Genomic DNA, 18,793 nt, shown 5'->3' with positions numbered 1-18,793 from the left:
ATAAAGAAGCTATGCAGAGCAAAGATAGAGAAAGATGGATTGAAGCCATGAATGAGGAAATAGAGTCTTTACTCAAGAACAAAACATGGATTTTGGTGGACAAATCCAAGCTGAATGAGATTGAAAAGGGGAGAGTGAAGGTGATTAAGATTAACACCTTGCACAATCCGGCTGACATGCTAACAAAGTCTCTAGGTAGAGACAAGTTTGATCATTGCAAGAAATTGATCAATGTTTGTGCAAGAACTGAGATGAGCCCTCAGGTGGAGAATTGTAATAATGGAGTGCTCATTTCAGTTGGAAGAAGCTCGGCTAGAAAGGAGTTCGGTAAGCTCGGCTTACCGAGCTGGAACTAGCCTGGAACTAGCCGAGAAGAAGAAGGCAGAAGTCGGTAAGCTCAGCGGTAAGGAAGCTCGGTAAGGAAGCTCGGTAAGGAAGCTCGGCGTTGAGCTGGAATGAGCCGAGAAGGAAGGAGTTCGGTCTTGAACCGAGGAAGGAGTTCGGTCTTGAACCGAGAAGGAAGAAGCAACCTAGCCGAACTAGCCGTTGGAGCAGCAGTTAGTTAGCTGAGATGTAGCGGTTATTCTTCTTGCTTTCTTGATTCTTCTTGTAGTTAGTTAGTAGCAGTTGCTACTTGATTATAGAGCTTTAAATAGCTCACCGTGTATGTAGTTTAGAGTAGAGTTTAATCAATAAAGAGTTTTCCAGTTTTCTCTCCAAGATTATCATCTTCAATACTCAAAGTGTGAGTGTGTGTGTTTTCTGCATTGTGTGATCTCATACAACAGTGAGTGTGTGTGTGATCTTATTGAGTGTGTGAAAGCCTTGTGTGTGCGAATCCTAACAAAAGCCTAAGTAAAATATGCGTTGTGGATATATAGTGAAAATATTTTTTATATGGAATTTAAATTGTGGAATTGAAAGATTTGGAATTGTAATTCACTTCCAAATCTAAATATTGTTGTGGAACTAAACATTGAATTTGGAATTGAATGTTTCCAAACATAGCCTAACACATTTACCCCCTTTTTATTTTATTGAATCTCCAACTTTACTCTCTTTTATTTATTATGCACGATATTATTAATTCCATTGAATATTCATATTTAAAAGTATAAGGATCACACAAATTAACATAATTTAATTGGTTAGTGTAAATCAATGATTTAATATTTTAAATTTTTTTTCATTCACCGTATATAACACTTTTTCTTAAATATTATATTTAATTTAAAATTTTAGTTTTTTCCTAATTGTTGTAGAATGCAATTTATTTTAAATTAACTAATATATATATATATATATATATATATATTAATTTTTAATGTAAAATCTTGAAAAAGTTTAGTTATGTATCTACGTAACTACGTTTATCACTGACAAAAAAAAAACATGTAATTATTTACTATTAATTACAACACTTGGGGTACTCAGTGCTATAAAGACTAATGTCATCCTTAATAACATACACACTTTAATAATAATAAAAAAAACAATAATATGAAATCAATATGAAATACAATTTAATATAGTAGTATAACTAAAAAAGCCAAATCAATGTCAGAATGAGTTTAACATGAAAATATTTATTTTGTATGTGTGGTTTATGCCGGCGATAAGATGAATTGGTTTATAATTATTTATATGTTCATGTTCTATTATCACTGGAGCTACTAATCAAACGTAGTTTTTTTTTCTTCTCAATTAAATTTAAAGTAGTGATTCTTTAGAATAATGAGATCTTTAAACACTTGTTGATGTACATTTTGCACCCAATTTTGTTTTTTAAACAAATTACGAAAATAATACTTTAATCCTCCTTTTTTGTATATTTTTAGCATTTGAATTAAGCATTACAAATTACGTTTTTTTATTCTTTCTATTTTTCATCTTATCATTTTTCTTCAGTCAGGTACAAAAAAAAAAAAAAAAAACAAGTACTAATAATTGTAAATATTTAGGAATTATAATATTTCTGGATTTGATAGGAGATGTTTTAAATTTATTTTAGCAATTACTCTTGTACCCAAACAAATTATAGTTTCCGTTATTTAAATAAATTATGTTTCAATAAATATCCCAAAAAGTATGCAACACAAACAAATTTCTTGCCAAAATAATTCTTCGAACTCGAAAAATAATGATTTGCAGCTTCATTCAACAAAATTCATGAATTATCAGCATAAAAGTTATTACCGGATATAATAATTTGTAAAGATAATTATAAATAGTAGACAAAAACCTATAAACATTTCTTAAACATGCAGTAGTAGATTTATTTATTAAAATTTTAGAGGCAAGGTTGAAGAAGAAAATAATTAATATTCAAGAGGAAAAACTATTTGTAATAAAAAGAAAATTATTTAATTAGTTCAAATAATATTTCCTTTAGCAAAATCAATATACATATTTCAATGGATGAATTTTTTCATGAAAATGAAAATAGGTTGAGAAAAATAAAATAAAAATAAAAATAAAAATAAAAATATACTCCATCTTGTATAAATAAAATTTATATACGTATTTCAATATAGAATTTGCTTAGTCGCCGATTTCTTCCTTGACCGACGCTCAAAGACTCCAGCAGCCGCCGTCGTCGGTAAGGTTTATTTTCTTATATTTTATCTTTATATTCAATATTTAAAACTTCATATTTTCACTGAAAAGTTATAAAAATGGGTAGATCGTGAAATTTTCGTTAAAACGGGCTCAATCTAGCCGAACCGCCGCCGCCGGGCAGAATCTACCGCATCCTATTCTTCTACTTGTTTTCTTATTTAGGTGATTCAATATGTTTATTTTTCAAGTTGAACACAAAATACACGAACTTCGAATTTGAATGAACAAAGTTGGAGTTTTGATGAAAACAATGAGCATGCTTGGTTATGATTTTGGGGCAGAGGCTATGTGCTAATTGATTTTAAAACAGCATGCTTGGAACAAAAGATTTTGATGAGAACTTACTTAAAGAGGTGAAAGGCTTGTTGAATTATAATATGGACAAGTCTCTCTTTTCTTCAGAGTTGCACTAAACATTTTACGGAACACATGTTATACATTGGAGGTTATTTGAACCCTAAATGGTAGCCATTTTTGACTATTCACGGTTATTTATCCATATTGCCAGGAAATCATTCAAGAGCTAGAAGAGAAGATGGTGAGCGCGCCCAATTAGATGTCACTTTTCCCCCTCTCTTTTCAAAATTGGAAAAAAATGATGTTACAATGCTGCGGAAGTTCTTTGGCACAAGCTTCAACTCCATCTTCTTCACCATGTAAGCTTCGCAGCCTTCGCTCCACTACGAGCTCGCTATTTTGGAGGTTTAGTTGTCACCAATACCATGGTAAAGATGTGGTTTTTCTAGGGTTTAAGCTCCAGTGTCTTTCCAAGGACTTATATTTGTCCCAAAAAAGCTTGAATAAAGGAAAAAAGAAGAAGAAGTACGGTGGCATTTTGCCGGTGATTTTGCGGGAATTGGAGGGCAGGAGAGATGTTGAAATGTGATACATTACAATGTGGTGCTTCGCGCATTGGGTAGGGCTCAGAAATGGGATGAGCTGCGCCTCTGCTGGATCGAGATGTCCGAGAAGGGTGTTGTGGCCACGAACAACACGTATGGGATGCTTGTGGATGTGTATGGGAAGGCAGGGCTGGTGAAGGAGGCTCTTTTGTGGATCAAGCACATGAAACTAAGGGGGGTCTTCCCCGATGAGGTCACAATGTCCACTGTCATTAAGGTGTTGAAGGATGCGGGCGAGTTTGATAAGGCGGATAAGTTCTATAAGGATTGGTGTGCTGGGAGAGTTGAGCTGGATTATCTAGATTTTGAGAGTGATGAGGAAGCTTTGAGTTTGAAGCAGTTCTTGCTGACTGAGCTCTTCCGAAGTGGGGGGAGATCGCGAGATTTCGGTGGTGTGGAGGAGAGTGATGTGACGAGGAAGCCGCGCCTGACGACTACTTATAACACGCTCATTGATTTGTATAGGAAGGCGGGGCGTTTGGAGGAGGTTGCAGGTGTGTCTTCTGATATGTTGAAGGCCAGTGTGCCATTGGATGCTTTCACTTTTAACACTATGATTTTCATATGTGGGAGTGAGGGGCATTTGTCTAAGGCAGAGGCTTTGCTTGATGCAATGGAGGAGAGAGGTATTAGACCAGATACGAAGACGTGCAACATTTTTTTGAAACTTTATGCTGATTTAGGGGATGTAGATGCAGCTCTAGGGTGGTTTAGGAAGATTAGGGAGTTTGGTCTTTTCCCCGATGATGCAACACATAGGGTTGTGATCAAGATTTTGAGTGAGCGTAATATGGTTGAAGAAGTTGAATCTGTGATCCAAGAAATTGAGAGGTTCGGGAAATGTGTTGATCAGAGTTCTCTGCCATTGCTTGCTAAGATGTATGTTGGTGTTGGGATGAATGAGAGTGTGAAGTTGTTGATTGAGAGGGTGAAGTCCCGTGGTGGCTTTTCATCGAGGATTTATGCAGCTCTCCTCGATGTTTATGCTGAGAACGGGCTTTGGGCTGAAGCTGAGGCTTTGTTTTTTGGTGAGAGGGATGGATTTGGGCAGAAGAGGGATGTGTTGGAGTATAATGTGATGATCAAAGCTTATGGTAAGGCTCAAATGTACGACAAAGCAATCTCTCTTTTCAAGAGCATGAGGAATCAATGAACGTGGCCGGATGAGTGCACGTACAACTCTATTATCCAGATGCTTGCTGTCGGTGGTTTAGCTGACAGAGCAAGGGAATTCTTGAATGAAATGATGGATGCAAGACTTAAGCCTTCATGCTTGACGTTCTCTGCCGTGATTGCTAGGTTTGCAGAGAAGAAAAGCTTCTCTATTGCAATTGATGTGTTGCAAGAGATGCTTCTGTTAGATGTGAGACCTAACGAGATCGTGTATGGCTCGTTGATCAATGCGTTTGCAGAGGATGGGAAGTTTGAGGAAGCAAATGTGTACTTCAAGACCATGGAGGACTCTGGGATTGCTCCTAACCAAGTGATCTTGACTTCAATGATCAAGGCTTATGGTAAAATCGGATCCGTTGAGGGGGCGAGGGGGATGTATGAGAGGATGCAGATGCTCGAAGGGGGCCTGGATATCGTGGCATCTAACAGCATGCTGAATGTGTATGCTGAATTGGGGATGCTTTCTGAGGCGGAGGCAATGTATGATCATCTGAGAAAGACGGGTTTGGCCGATGGGGTCACCTTTGCTACCATGATGCTCGTCTATAAGAACATGGGGATGCTCGACTCAGCCATTAAGGTAGCGGAGCAGATGAGGGAGTCGGGTTTCTTGAGAGACTGCGTTGGTTACAACAAAGTCATGGCATGCTATGCTGCACACGGACAGCTTGTCGAGTGTGGCAAGCTTTTGCACGAGATGGTGGTGGTGGGGAAGGTCGCCCCAAACAAGGAGACATTCAAGGTCCTCTTCACGGTCTTGAAGAAGGGCGGTGTCCCGGCTGAGGCTGTGCGCGACCTACAAACATCCTACTACGAGGGCAGGCCGTTTGCCAAGCAGGCGATGTTGACCTCGGCTTTCTCCATTGTGGGGTTGCACGCCTACGCTCTCGAGTGGTGCGGGATTTTTAGGAAGGAGGAAGTAGGGTTGAGGTCGAACGCTTCTGCTTACAATGCTGCTATCCGGGCCTACGTTGCTTACGGGAGGATAGATGATGCATTGAAGATGTTCATGAGGATGCAGGACGAAGGGGTCGAGCCCGATGTTGTGACGTTGATCAATCTCGTGCATTGCTATGAGAGAGCTGGGATGGTCGAGGGGGTGAAGCGCGTGCACAGCCAGTTGAAACACGGGGAGGTCGCTCCTAGTGATGCGCTGGTGAAGGCTGTGGTCGAGGCTTACAAGAACATGAAACAGCCTGATCTTGCGGAGCTGATCACGAAGGAGATGAAGCTTGTTTCTGAGTTTGAGCAGTTTGCAGATTGTGGAAGCGAAGATATTGATGAAAGAGATATACCTTTAGCTTGTGGAAGTGATGGTGATGATCTAGAATATTGATAGAAATACATGTTGTAATTGTTATTTAAGAATTTGTGTATTTGTAGCTCAAATTTTACTATTTCACCTCAGCACAATGTAGATTTACCTATCTACAGATTGTGAAAGTAATGCAAGGATTTTGAATCTTGATGAAACAGGATACATTTTTACAGTTTCAACTCTTTCTGTAATATTTTGCAGGAAAATGGCGGACAAGGTTGTGACATTCAGAACAAGGAAGTTCATAACAAATCCCCTCCTCTCGAGGAAGCAATTCATCCTCGATGTGTTGCATCCTGGAAGAGCTAAAAAATGAAGCAATTCATTTTTAATTCAAAATGGAGGAAGCAATTCAGCCCAGCCACCAGAGGCAAGCTGTTTGGAGAGTAAAAAATGAAGAGCTTTTATGAGAGATGGGCTGTTGTGATAGGTCTTGCCGCCGGCTATCAGTCCACTTATTCCGAACCATGTTCCGTAGGTGTAGCACACACCCCAGCTTCCATACCATGATCCATCACCTAACTGTATGCTCTCAATAAACTTGACACCTTTGTCTATGCATCTTTTGATCTCCTTTGCTCGATATCCTGGATGCATTTTCTTGAACACCTTCAGGCCTTGGATTGCTGCTGATGTGCATTCCACATACCTATTTCATTATTTATATTTATAAGCCAGCTGAACAATTCAATTCAAAGTTGGTGTTGCATTTTTAATTATGTGAATGTAGATAATGCTCACTGGTAGTCGATAATGATGTCCCCGAACGTCTCTGCTGGATTGATCATCTCTAGCCAATGGTACGATCCCGTGAGTTCGTACGATGCAAAGCCTCCACTGCTATTCTGCAAGAAGGGATCAGTTTAGTATATATCAATATGTGCACAAAATTAGTTGAATAGCAGCTGAAGCATAACCTGAAGGGATAAGACTAGGTCGATTGCCTCGTACAGCTTCTCCGCTTTTAATGCTTCTCCACTTATATCCGAACCCACCTGCGCCAGCAGAAGGGCTGTCTTGAGCCCTTCTGCTGTACAATTTGAGACTGGCCACCCATTGTCTGTGGTTGAAAATGGCCAACAGCCTTTAGACCTATGTCGGTACCAACAACTCAAGCTTTCCTCTCTCATCTATCATTCACACACATACTATTCTCATTATAGTAACATTTTTCATCACCTTATACTTCTATACACACAAATTCTTACATACTTGCGAACGTTTGATGAAGTCGTGAGCCCTTCGAAGCATCACACCATATTCACTAGAAAGATTGGTGTTGATTATTGCTTGGACTGCCAAAACACAATCCCAAAACTGACTCCCATTGTATTCCTGCCATCACCAATTTAAACAACATGCATATATACATTCATCTTAATAAATATACGCACGCACGCACCTGCATCTTCATGCCATCCTCAACTAGCCACAGATAGTCCTTCACTCTCGAAACGTGCCTTTTCACTGCCAACGAGTTGGGATTGTCAATCCACATGCACAACATGTTTAGCACCTTATTCACAGGTCCAATGCATAAATAATTCGTCGTTTCGTCTTCATGCTGGATATGGTCCATAACATAGCGAAGCGCTCTATGTCTCATCTTTGAGAGAGGTCATCGCGTAAGAAGAGGCTCTGCAAACGTGTCGAGACATTTCCAGAGAATATCTTGCATGAGTGGATGTGGGGAGTACATATCCTCCTTACAGCATTGGAATCTAGCTGAATTCCATTGAATGAGGTGGTAGGGCTGAGGATATAACTCTTTCCTGAGAGATAGAACAACGGCATTAATTGGCCCTACGAACCTCTTAGCGAATAGATACGACATGGGAAGATAAACCATGCGACAGTGGCACCACATGCGGCCCGGATGGATTGGGAGGATATAGGGAAGAAGCAAGAGCTCGGAGGCATAGCGTTATTCCCATCCCATTCATATTTCATACACACCAAGGACACAGAGAAAACACTTTCCCCATGAGGGAATGTCGGTAGCGCCACCATGCTCGAGAATCCACGTCCTGGCCTTGCTCATCGCGCCATCTCCCTCATCCATTCCTTCTCCCATCAGCCTCAGGCTCACGTAGTTAAGGGCAGTGTAAAACATGCCACTCTGCCCTTCTATATGCAACCCCCACCCTTCATCAATATTCTACACTTTCACTTTCATTCATTCAATATCTACCTATATACATATCATATAAACTAAAATAACTTCATGAATCTACCATCTACTTTTAGGAGCGTTTTGCTTTTTAAAACATACACAACAATGTTATAGGTTAATTCATTAGTAGCATATATGAATTGGGAGGTAGACTAGTGATTAATAAATAACCGTGTAACAAACATTTTTAGATAACACTATTTATTTTATCATTTTAGTTCACATAGGGGATAAAATACGAAGTTCATTTTAAAATCGTTTTACGATATATTAATAAAGGACATCGTCCACAATCTAAAAATAACACGTGTTATCTAAAAATGACCCCAATGTTAAAGTTATACGATTTGTCACTAAAATTTAGTTATATATCGATAAGGACCCTATGAATTACACACCTAAAATAAGAAATCTATGTTAACTAATTTTATGTTTGCACAAAATAGATCAATTTTGTAATCGAGACAAACAGAAACTTAAAGAGACAAAGATTTACGTGGTTCACCAACGTTGTGTTGGCTACGTCCACGGACACGAAACAGATTATTTTCGGATTACAGAGTTATACGCCTTACTTCTATATAAATAGGCACACAGACGGCTAAGTCCAATAAGACAATTAGGACATAAAACAGAAACATAGCTCCGTTTGGCTAGTGGCAAAGTATACATATTCAAGTCAAACTAATATCTATGTTAACTAATTTTATGTTTGCACAACAATTAAATTTTATAAATATAGGCCACTTGTACTGAACCAACTCAAACACAAAGAATTATGTATATGCCCTCCAAACTAATTATATAGGTATTTTTTTCGATTTTTGGACATCCCAATTATATCGACTTGTCACCGTGAAAAGTATTTTTAACTCATTTACTATATACAAATAACTCTTGAATGAACTATTTAGTATAATTGATCATGAAAATAAATATGAGCATATTAGGAAGTTTTTTTTATAATTCTTTTCTAATAATTTTCCTAATCCTAATAAAAAATTTAATATGTCTATACAACCAATCTATACTACCACTCAAAGTATAGGTCACTAATTTTCTAACCTGATGGTTATAGATGTACCGTCGTATCTCTTTCCGGTGTTCCGCCGGAAGGATGGTGTTTAGAGAGCCCATTACGAACAATGATATAATCTGCGGAAAAAATTCAATAGAAAACTCGTTGTTATTGTTGGAAAGAGATCCAGAGCACCTACAAAATCAAGGAGAATATTACGCATTGAATGAGAAGATTACGGAGTATCTCTAGCGCATAATTAGGAAGATTTAATTGGGACAGTATCTTACCTTGTATAGTCATATTCTAGCCTATATATCTTGTACTATACCATTGTGAATAATCAAGCAATAAAATTACCTTATTCTACATGGCATCCGAGCAGGTTTGGCTCAGAGAAATATCATCATAGCCCTAGCCCCAAATATACAATTCTCGACCGAAACGGCGAGAACCAACCAGATTCAATATGACCGACGAAAACAAAGATGGAATCGAACCAATTGCCGAAAAAATTAGATCAAGCAAGAGCGTTACCGTGGCCTTCAAGCTCAATGGATCGAATTACTCAGTATGGGCTCGCCTAATGAAGGTAGCCATTGGCGGTAGGGGAGTCTACCTTCACATCACAGGTATCCCGACTCCACCAAGACCGGGAGAGAAGGGATACACCGAATTAATAGTCTTCTCGTGGATCATCGACAACATGGAGACGCATATCATAGCCGATTTTGCGCATCATCAGACGGCGAAGTCCCTGTGGGATACGCTCGCCGTGACGTTCGCAAGCTCAGCCGATTCGTACCTGATTTACGACCTGCGAGAGAAAGCAAGCAGAGTCATCCAGGGAGACTCAAGTTTAGAAGCCTATTGGAGTAAACTCCATGGGTTATGGATGGATATCGACCGATGCCCACACAAAACGGTTGATTGCTGCGATAAGGGAGTCTCACAATATCGAAGCATCAAATCAGAATTGAGGTTATTCAAATTCCTCACCGGACTACACGAGAGATACGATTGGGTCAGACGTGAAATCTTCAAGGAGGATCCGTATCCCTCAGTCGATGAAGCGTACGGGTGGGTGAAACGGGAGGCAGCTCGATTGAAAATCATGTCACCGGCGTCCGAATCACCCACCGTCGCTGCTGGAAACGACTCATCATCGGGAGTAGGGTTCGGCTTTGGAGCCAGAGAACACCGCCAGTCGCAACCCCAACACCGCATCCAACCACCGCCACCACGCCAGAACGCCACCCGCCGGGGAAGCACCAAACCAGACAAGTCGAAACTTTGGTGTTCCCACTGTGGAATGCACAAACACACCAAAGACACATGCTTTCAATTAATCGGATATCCCGACTGGTGGGAAGAGGATAAATCGGCAAAGGCGAGAATGGCGATTGGAGATGGTGGACGAAATGGAGATGGAACAGGGATGGAAGGAAACCGAGAAGCGGTGCAGGAACGGAAGCCCGAAGCCGGCGGCCTCCAAACCGGCGGAGGGCGACGTGGCGACGGCGGAGGAGGGAGGACGACCGAGGCAATGGTGGCCTCACTGAAGCTAGGCAGCGGTGTGGAGGAAGAAGGAGGTAATGGGCTGGGGGAGTCGAACCCTAACCCTAAATCTAAACCCTTGCAATTAAATCCCCGATTTTCTCCTAAATTGCAATTTAGTCCCCCGATTTTGCCTGTTCAGGAAATTGAACCCCAGACAAAGAAAGCCTTTAATTTTGACCTCCAGACTAGGAGAAATTCCGATTTTGACCCAATTATATGTAAAAATTCATTTGCCCCCTAGAAAATTTGTCATATGCTTTTGAAACCCGAGATTGTGATGAATTTGATGATACCGGGTGGATTTTTGATTGTGGTGCCACGGATACTATGACCTTTGATAAAAGGGATTTTGTGAAATTTTACGAAACCCAAAAAATCACACATTCAAACAGCCAATGGGGGGTTGACTCCAGTTGAGGGGGCAGGGACTATAGAAATATTCCCGAATGTGCAGATTACGAACTGTCTATATGTGCCGAACTTATCTCAGAAATTGATGTCCATTAGTCACGTGACTAAGGAGCTAAACTGTACCCTACTGATGCAACCGAACTTTTGTCTCTTACAGGATATCCGGACGGGGAAGATTATTGGACGTGGCACTGAACGCCGTGGACTCTATTTTGTAGATGAGATTGCTCGACATGATGGTACGGCGATGCTTGCTCACGGACCCACCAATCAGGAGACTTGGCTCTGGCACCGAAGAATGGGTCATACTTCTCCGGGTTATTTGAAATCTTTATTTCTCAAACTTTTTGTTCCGAAAGATTTTTCTTGTGAATCGTGTGTTTTGGCCAAGAGCCACCGTAACTCTTTTAAACCCAATGATACACGTGTTGAGACTGTTTTCTCTTTAATACATTCTGATGTGTGGGGCCCGGCACCTATTGGTACTAGTTCCGGATTTAAATACTTTGTGATATTTGTTGATGATTGCAGTAGGGCTACATGGGTATATTTTATGAAACATAAGTCAGAAGTTGTTGAAAAATTTATTATGTTTTATAAAATGGTTCAAACCCAATTTCAAACAAACATTAGGATCCTACGGTCAGACAACGGGGGAGAATTTGTGAATAATTCTATGTCTCAGTTTTTTAGGGATAACGGGTTAATCCACCAAACTTCATGTCCTCACACACCAGAACAAAATGGGGTAGCAGAGAGGAAAAATAGGATCATCCTTGAAATGACTAGAGCACTCCTTTTTGATTCCAAAGTCCCACCAATTTTTTGGCCTGAAGCAGTTGCTACTTCTGTTTATCTTCTCAACCGTCTTCCCACAAAAACACTACATCGAAAAACACCCTTGGACCATCTGGATACCTTAACACAAATTCCTGCAGCCTTATCCCTTCCACCCAAAATTTTTGGTTGCACCGTCTACGTACACGTTCCAAAACAAGAAAGAACCAAATTTTCTCCGTGTGCAATTAAGTGTGTATTTATGGGGTATGGGATCACTCAGAAGGGCTATCGATGCTATGACCCTAAAACTAAGAAAATTACCACTACCATGAATTGCAACTTCCTCGAAACAGAATTCTTTTACCACCTTGGGACTCAGGGGAGAGTGAGAGACATGGGAAGACCCAAGAAAGCGACTCCCTTCGGTGGCATGTGCCAAGTCACTTTGATATGGGACCACCAGAGCAAGTTGGTACCATCCATGAGTCGAATTTGTCTACAGAAACGAGCCCTTCAGCGCTTCCGCCGCCTTCCTCTGATCCAACCGTACCGAAATCCGAGGTAATCTCTGGCACACCTTCTGAGGATACGACTATTATTTCTAACCCCCCTGATACAGAGGAAGATACCACTATTGATCAAGACACAGGACAGTATGTACTTCCGCCGCGCAGTACGAGGGGAGTCCCTCCCAAGAGATATTCACCAGAGAGGATAGGAAGGAGAAATATATACTCAATAGCAAGCTTTGCTGAAGCTAATATCTCCAAAATGGCGAGGGCATTCCAGACTGCACTGTACGAGGAGGAGATACCTCGAACGTTTGAAGAAGCCATAAAAATCAAACATTGGAAGGAAGCGATGCTGGTTGAGATGAAAGCCTTGCAGAGAAATCACACATGGGAGATCAGTCCACTACCCGAAGGGAAGCATACCGTAGGGTGCAGATGGGTCTTCACCATCAAGAGGAGACCAGATGGAAGTATTGAACGGTATAAAGCTCGACTGGTGGCGAAAGGATACACTCAAACTCAAGGTATTGACTATTCTGAGACTTTCTCTCCAGTTGCCAAAATGAACACTGTAAGAGTACTTCTATCTATAGCGGCAAATAAAGACTGGCCTCTCCATCAGTATGATGTCACTAATGCTTTCCTTCATGGAGAATTGAAAGAACCGATTTACATGGAAGCTCCACCAGGCTTTTCAGAAGAGTTCGGGCAAGAGAAGGTATGTAAGTTGAAGAAAACCCTATACGGGTTAAAACAATCCCCAAGAGCATGGTTCGGCAGATTCACGGAAGTAATGAAGAAGTATGGGTATCAACAAAGCAGTTCCGATCACACACTCTTCATCAAACAAGAAGGTAAGAAAATTACTTGCTTGATAATTTATGTGGATGATATGATTATCACCGGGGATAATGACGCCGAGATAGAGCGACTAAAGGGACATCTGGCAGCGGAATTTGAAATGAAGAATCTGGGTGACCTCAAGTACTTTCTCGGGATCGAAGTACTTAGGTCTGGAAAAGGGATCTTTATTAGCCAACGCAAGTATATACTGAACCTCTTGGCAGAGATAGGAATGTTGGACTATAGGCCCGCAGACACTCCTATAGTTCAGAATCATGGGCTCCAAATCACAAAAGGTGCGAAATCTACGGATCGGGGAAGATACCAGAGACTCGTTGGGAAACTCATCTACTTATCCCATACGAGACCAGACATTGCCTATGCTGTAGGAGTCCTCAGTCAATTCATGCACATTCCTCAAGAAGAACATTGGGAGGCAGCGCTTAGGGTAGTACGATACTTGAAAGGGACTGCCGGACATGGAGTACTATTTCGGAAGAATGGGCACCTAGACATCCACGGATATACTGATGCAGACTGGGCAGAGAACCTGATGGACAGGCGATCCACTGGAGGATACTTCACCTTTGTTGGTGGAAACTTGGTAACTTGGAGAAGTAAAAAGCAAAAGGTAGTGGCACTCTCAAGTGCCGAAGCTAAATTCCGAGGTATTCGAAGTGGCTTAACCGAAATACTGTGGCTTAGAAGATTGATGAGAGAGTTAGACTTGGAGTCACAGAAGGCTTGCAAGCTGCTATGTGATAATAAGGCTGCAGTCAGCATTTTAGAGAATCCAGTGCAGCATGACAGAACGAAACAAGTCGAAATTGATCGACATTTCATAAAGGAAAACCTTGAAGAGAAGATAGTGGAGATCCCGTATGTGAAATCTGAAGACCAGCTAGCCGACATTTTGACTAAGGCCGTCTCCGCAAAGAATTTCCAAGAAGTGCCGGGCAAGTTAAGTTTTGGAGATCCCGTCACTTAACTTGAGGGAGAGTGTTGGAAAGAGATCCGGAGCACCTACAAAATCAAGGAGAATATTACGCATTGAATGAGAAGATTACGGAGTATCTCTAGCGCATAATTAGGAAGATTTAATTGGGACAATATCTTACCTTGTATAGTCATATTCTAGCCTATATATCTTGTACTATACCATTGTGAATAATCAAGCAATAAAATTACCTTATTCTACAGTTATGTTGCATGTTTTTTTTACTATGTGTGTGTTGTCCTAGGGGTAGTGGTTAATACATAGAGGCGAAAGTTGTTTGAGTGTTGCGGCCTTGAAATTTATGTATATTTATGAATTAGAAAAGAAGAAGAAGAAGAAGACGAGAGTTTGTACCAAGAATGGGAGGAGAAACAAAGGGCCGGCATAATCACCGGGCCAATGTCCATCCTCGGCTTGAAGAGTGGCGTAGAATCTCAGCGCCCCTGGCAACGCCACCACCACTCTCTCCTCACTCACTTCTCCGCTTCCTACCTTCGCCAGATCCATCTCACAAATGTTCTTCTTTGCAAACTAATATAATCATGGATAAATTATCAATATCTCAACATCCTTCATCTCCTATATATACATTTCAAAAAAATAGTACTACTAAAAAAGACCTGAATGCGCATTAGGAGATCAGAACTATGTCTGACCTCGTAGCGACTTTGCCTTGTCAATGAGCAGTTGCTCTTCTTCTGCCCCGGGGGTCGATTCGAATTCCCAAAACTGTCTTCCGGTGTGATTGTTGAAGCTTGTGAGCCATGGATCATCATCACCTTTAGAGAGTTTCAGTCTCCACATTTTCGATTTTATTTTTGTATTATCAACTTAACAACTATATTGAGTTTCACTAATTAATCCTCGTGATACTATATATAGTGACAAACGGCCTTGTTCGCTTCGGATTAGAAAATTACAATACTCAAGTGATGGAGACACAAATATTTGTTGGGGTGGATAATAATATTAATAAAATGCAACAAGTGACTTGAATCTACAAGCTAATGTTAATAATGCAGTGATAATCTTTTTCTTGTAATCAACACAACAATAAAAATATCAACATATGAAATTGAAATGAAGCCTCTCCACGACATGAAGCATTTATTAAAAATGGTGCAACCAAAAATTTGAACCAATATAATTATAAACGACAGTACTACCTTTTTTCTATTAGCAAACTATATAGAAATTTAAAGGTTGGGTCACAGTGAATTCAAATTCAAGACTTCGGCATTTGACATTAATTACTCCCTTGTCCACAATAGATTATACTCCTCGGTCCCATTAAAGATGATCCACTTTCCTTTTTAATTTGTCCCAATAAAGATGACTCATTACTAAAAATGGAAACACCTATTATCTCTACTTTATTCTCTCTTTCTTACTTTGCTCTCTCCACGTAACATGCAAGATAAATAAAGCTACATAAAATCCCGTGGTGCCCAAGGAAAGGGTCATTTTCCTTGGGACGGAGTTACTTGATAGAAAATAGCATTTTTTCTTTTGTGAATGAATAATTTAAAAATCACATATCAATGGACTCAAACGTGAGCTATTTTATCTCAAATCTTAATTATATAAATATATATACTCCCTCCATCTCTTAAAATAGTCTCTTCTTTTTTTTTATCTTGGTTCGTCCCAAAAAAATAACCCTCTTTCTATGAAAGGTCTTGTTTTTTTTTCTTATGAGGTTACTTTTTCTATTTACGTTTCTCCTACTTACAAATTTCACATTAAAAATCGTGTCATTCCTGAAGTCCTTATTTTTATGGGACAGATGAAGTACATGCCATTAGAACGAAAAGCTGGGACACATAAAAATGATCTCGATGTGTAAGTTTTAATTAATAATTTTTTTACGAAATCAAATGAATAACTACAATGAGGAAATTGTACGAATATTTTTATTTGAAAATATTAAGTATATTATAATGATCAATACACCTCTGATGTTTTGTTAAATTTCAGTTGCACCCATTCGTCCCATCTCCATGGTCCTTGGTTTAGATGGTCCATGCATTTAATGGTGACTTAATTAGTAATGTGTACTCAACTCGTAGGCCAATGGCGTGTATCCATCGAAGTTTAGAGAATACTAATTAATTTCTGTCACAACATGCATAACTTCTATTGTTATGTGGCATTCATGAACTTTAAAATAATTGTAAGTATTTGAAAGAGAACAAGAGACTGACTATGAGGACCACGTTGAAATAAACAAGTATAGGAATATTTTACATATATCTCGATTTAATGAAGGGGAAATATTCCCAAATTATAACTAGAATCGCAATGATATGATTAAAATACAAAGAAAACAAAATTTTCTCAAATTATATACTCCCCCATCCACGAAAAATAGAGCACATTTGTCATTTTTGGTTGTCTACGAAAAATAGAGCACATTTAAAAAAAGAAAGTTTTCAACAACCCCTTTCTTACTTTTTTCCATTTTCTCTTCCTAATAATATGGACCCCACATTCCACTAACACTATTTCTCTCTTAGAGCATCCACAATGGCTTTCGCCCAGCAATAGCCTAGCCATAGCCCAGCCACAAACTCCTTCTGCCACATCATCAGCACTAAAAATCCTCCTGCCACATCATCAGGACAAGCAAATAGCACAGCCATAGCCTAGCCACATCACTAATAACAATTATATAATTTAATTTACAATCATAGCAACATACGGAATTTAATTTACGAGACAAATACGGAAAAATTTAATAATACTATTAAAAATTAAAAAAGTACAATAATTTAAAAAAAGTACATTAATTATAAAAAAAGTACATTAATTAAAAAGTACATTAAAGAAAAGTACATAAAAAAATCACTCCTCGCCTCCGTCGTCGCCACCGCCGCCGCGTCCACTCCCGCTGGTACCCCCCGTGTCGGCTCCAAATCTTCACGCATGCTCACGAGGAATGCGTGAAGAAAACTCTTCTCCTCGGGGTCCGTCGCCGCCGCCATTCGACTAACGTCGATCTCATCTGGGCACGCGTTTGTTGACGCGCGAAGAATTTGAGATCCTCTGTGGACTGGCCAAGGGGGGATGCCGACTGGACCTCCTGGGAACCCTCGGCGCCCCCCTCGCCTCCCGTTGTGCCCGACTTTGCCCAGCCGGTCGAGTTTGGCGACCGAACGAACGTGGGGTCGGGACCTCCTGTGCCGTCTCGGGGAGGTCGTGGGAACCACCGCTGCTGCCGTTGTAATCACCTGGATAGTTCAGTCGTTGCTTCTTCTGCCAGCCAGCATCGACACCTGCCCGGAACTTCTCGGAGTCGTTCAACACAATATAGCAGTTCCAGTAGGTGAACTCCTTATACAACCCGGGCTGGGGGGAAGGCTTCCTCCGCTATCCTCCTGCAGTCTTCCTCCGTTTGGCCACTGGTCCGCATGCGGAGGGCGTTGTGGTACAAACCCGAAAATCGAGAGACGTCTTGCCTGATTCGGTCCCAAGCCTTCCGGCACTCCTCCCCGCTGCGCGGCCTCCCTTCCGGGCAAAATGCCTTGTAGGCCGCTGCTATCTTGGCCCACAAGTTGACGACCCTCTGATTGTTCGAAGTGAGAGGATCATCGCAAACACTCACCCACGCCTTGGCCAGCGCGACGTTCTCCGCATCCGTCCACTTCCTCCGGACCTGGCTGTCCTCAACCGGCTGCGACGACTCGCCAACCTTTTTACCCTTCCCCTTCTTCTTAGGGGCGCCCCGACCCCGCCCTACTCCCCCCGTTTGAACAGGAAGAATATCAAAACCCAGCTCCTCTAACGAGAAAGTCTCAAACTGCATGTACTGTGCCTCCGTTGGGGTCGATGTATGCGACGAACCGGTCGAAAAATCAAAACTAGGGCGATAGACGTTCCCCCCCCTGCGTCGCCGGTACCCCCCTCCCCCGGCATCCCCTGCGTCGGTGGCTGCATCGCCGGTACCCACCCCGGCACCATTTGGATAGGGGATTGCATCCCCGGTACCCCCTGCCAAGCCGGCATACTTCCCCCGGCTGCCATCGGTGGCATCATCTGCTGCCATGGGGTACATGTTGTAGTACCCGGGCATCGGAGGCCATGCACCTCCCACAGGAGCCGGGGAGTTTGAGACCCTCCCACGGGTACCGGGGGAGTTTGCGACCCAGTCGTCACTGAAGTACCTTCGTAGTTGTTCTCCATTTCCCGGTGTTGATCTTGTACAGAAATTAAGATAGATAGAGTACTCGTTAAAACAAGTGGTGCGAATAAAAATGACGTGCAAAGCGCGTATATATAGTGTTTGGAAAATTAAAAAAAATAATAAATAAATTCGCTCGCCGATCCGGGGGCTGCAATGGCGCCGAGCGGATCGGCGAGCGCTTTAAAATCGGCGTGCGCTCGCCGAAATTCTTGCCGATTTGGCGCTCGCCGGCTGCAATAGTTCGGCGAGCGAACCGGCGAGCGCCAAAAATCGGCGAGCCGGTGCGCTCGCCGCTATTGTGGAT

The 18,793-nt window shown here is 41.3% G+C and overlaps 2 pseudogenes; one reads left to right on the top strand and one right to left on the bottom strand.

Moving 5' to 3' along the window:
• The first annotated feature begins 2,545 nt into the window (after positions 1 to 2,545).
• Positions 2,546 to 6,268, top strand: LOC121795674 (annotated as a pseudogene).
• A 77-nt stretch (positions 6,269 to 6,345) lies between these two features.
• On the bottom strand, positions 6,346 to 15,110 carry LOC121796665 (annotated as a pseudogene).
• Positions 15,111 to 18,793: the final 3,683 nt, after the last annotated feature.

Source organism: Salvia splendens, chromosome 3 (assembly GCF_004379255.2).
Source record: "Salvia splendens isolate huo1 chromosome 3, SspV2, whole genome shotgun sequence".
Taxonomy (NCBI): domain Eukaryota; kingdom Viridiplantae; phylum Streptophyta; class Magnoliopsida; order Lamiales; family Lamiaceae; genus Salvia; species Salvia splendens.
Note: the sequence above shows the minus strand (reverse complement) of the source record. Positions and strands in the feature narration are given on the sequence as shown.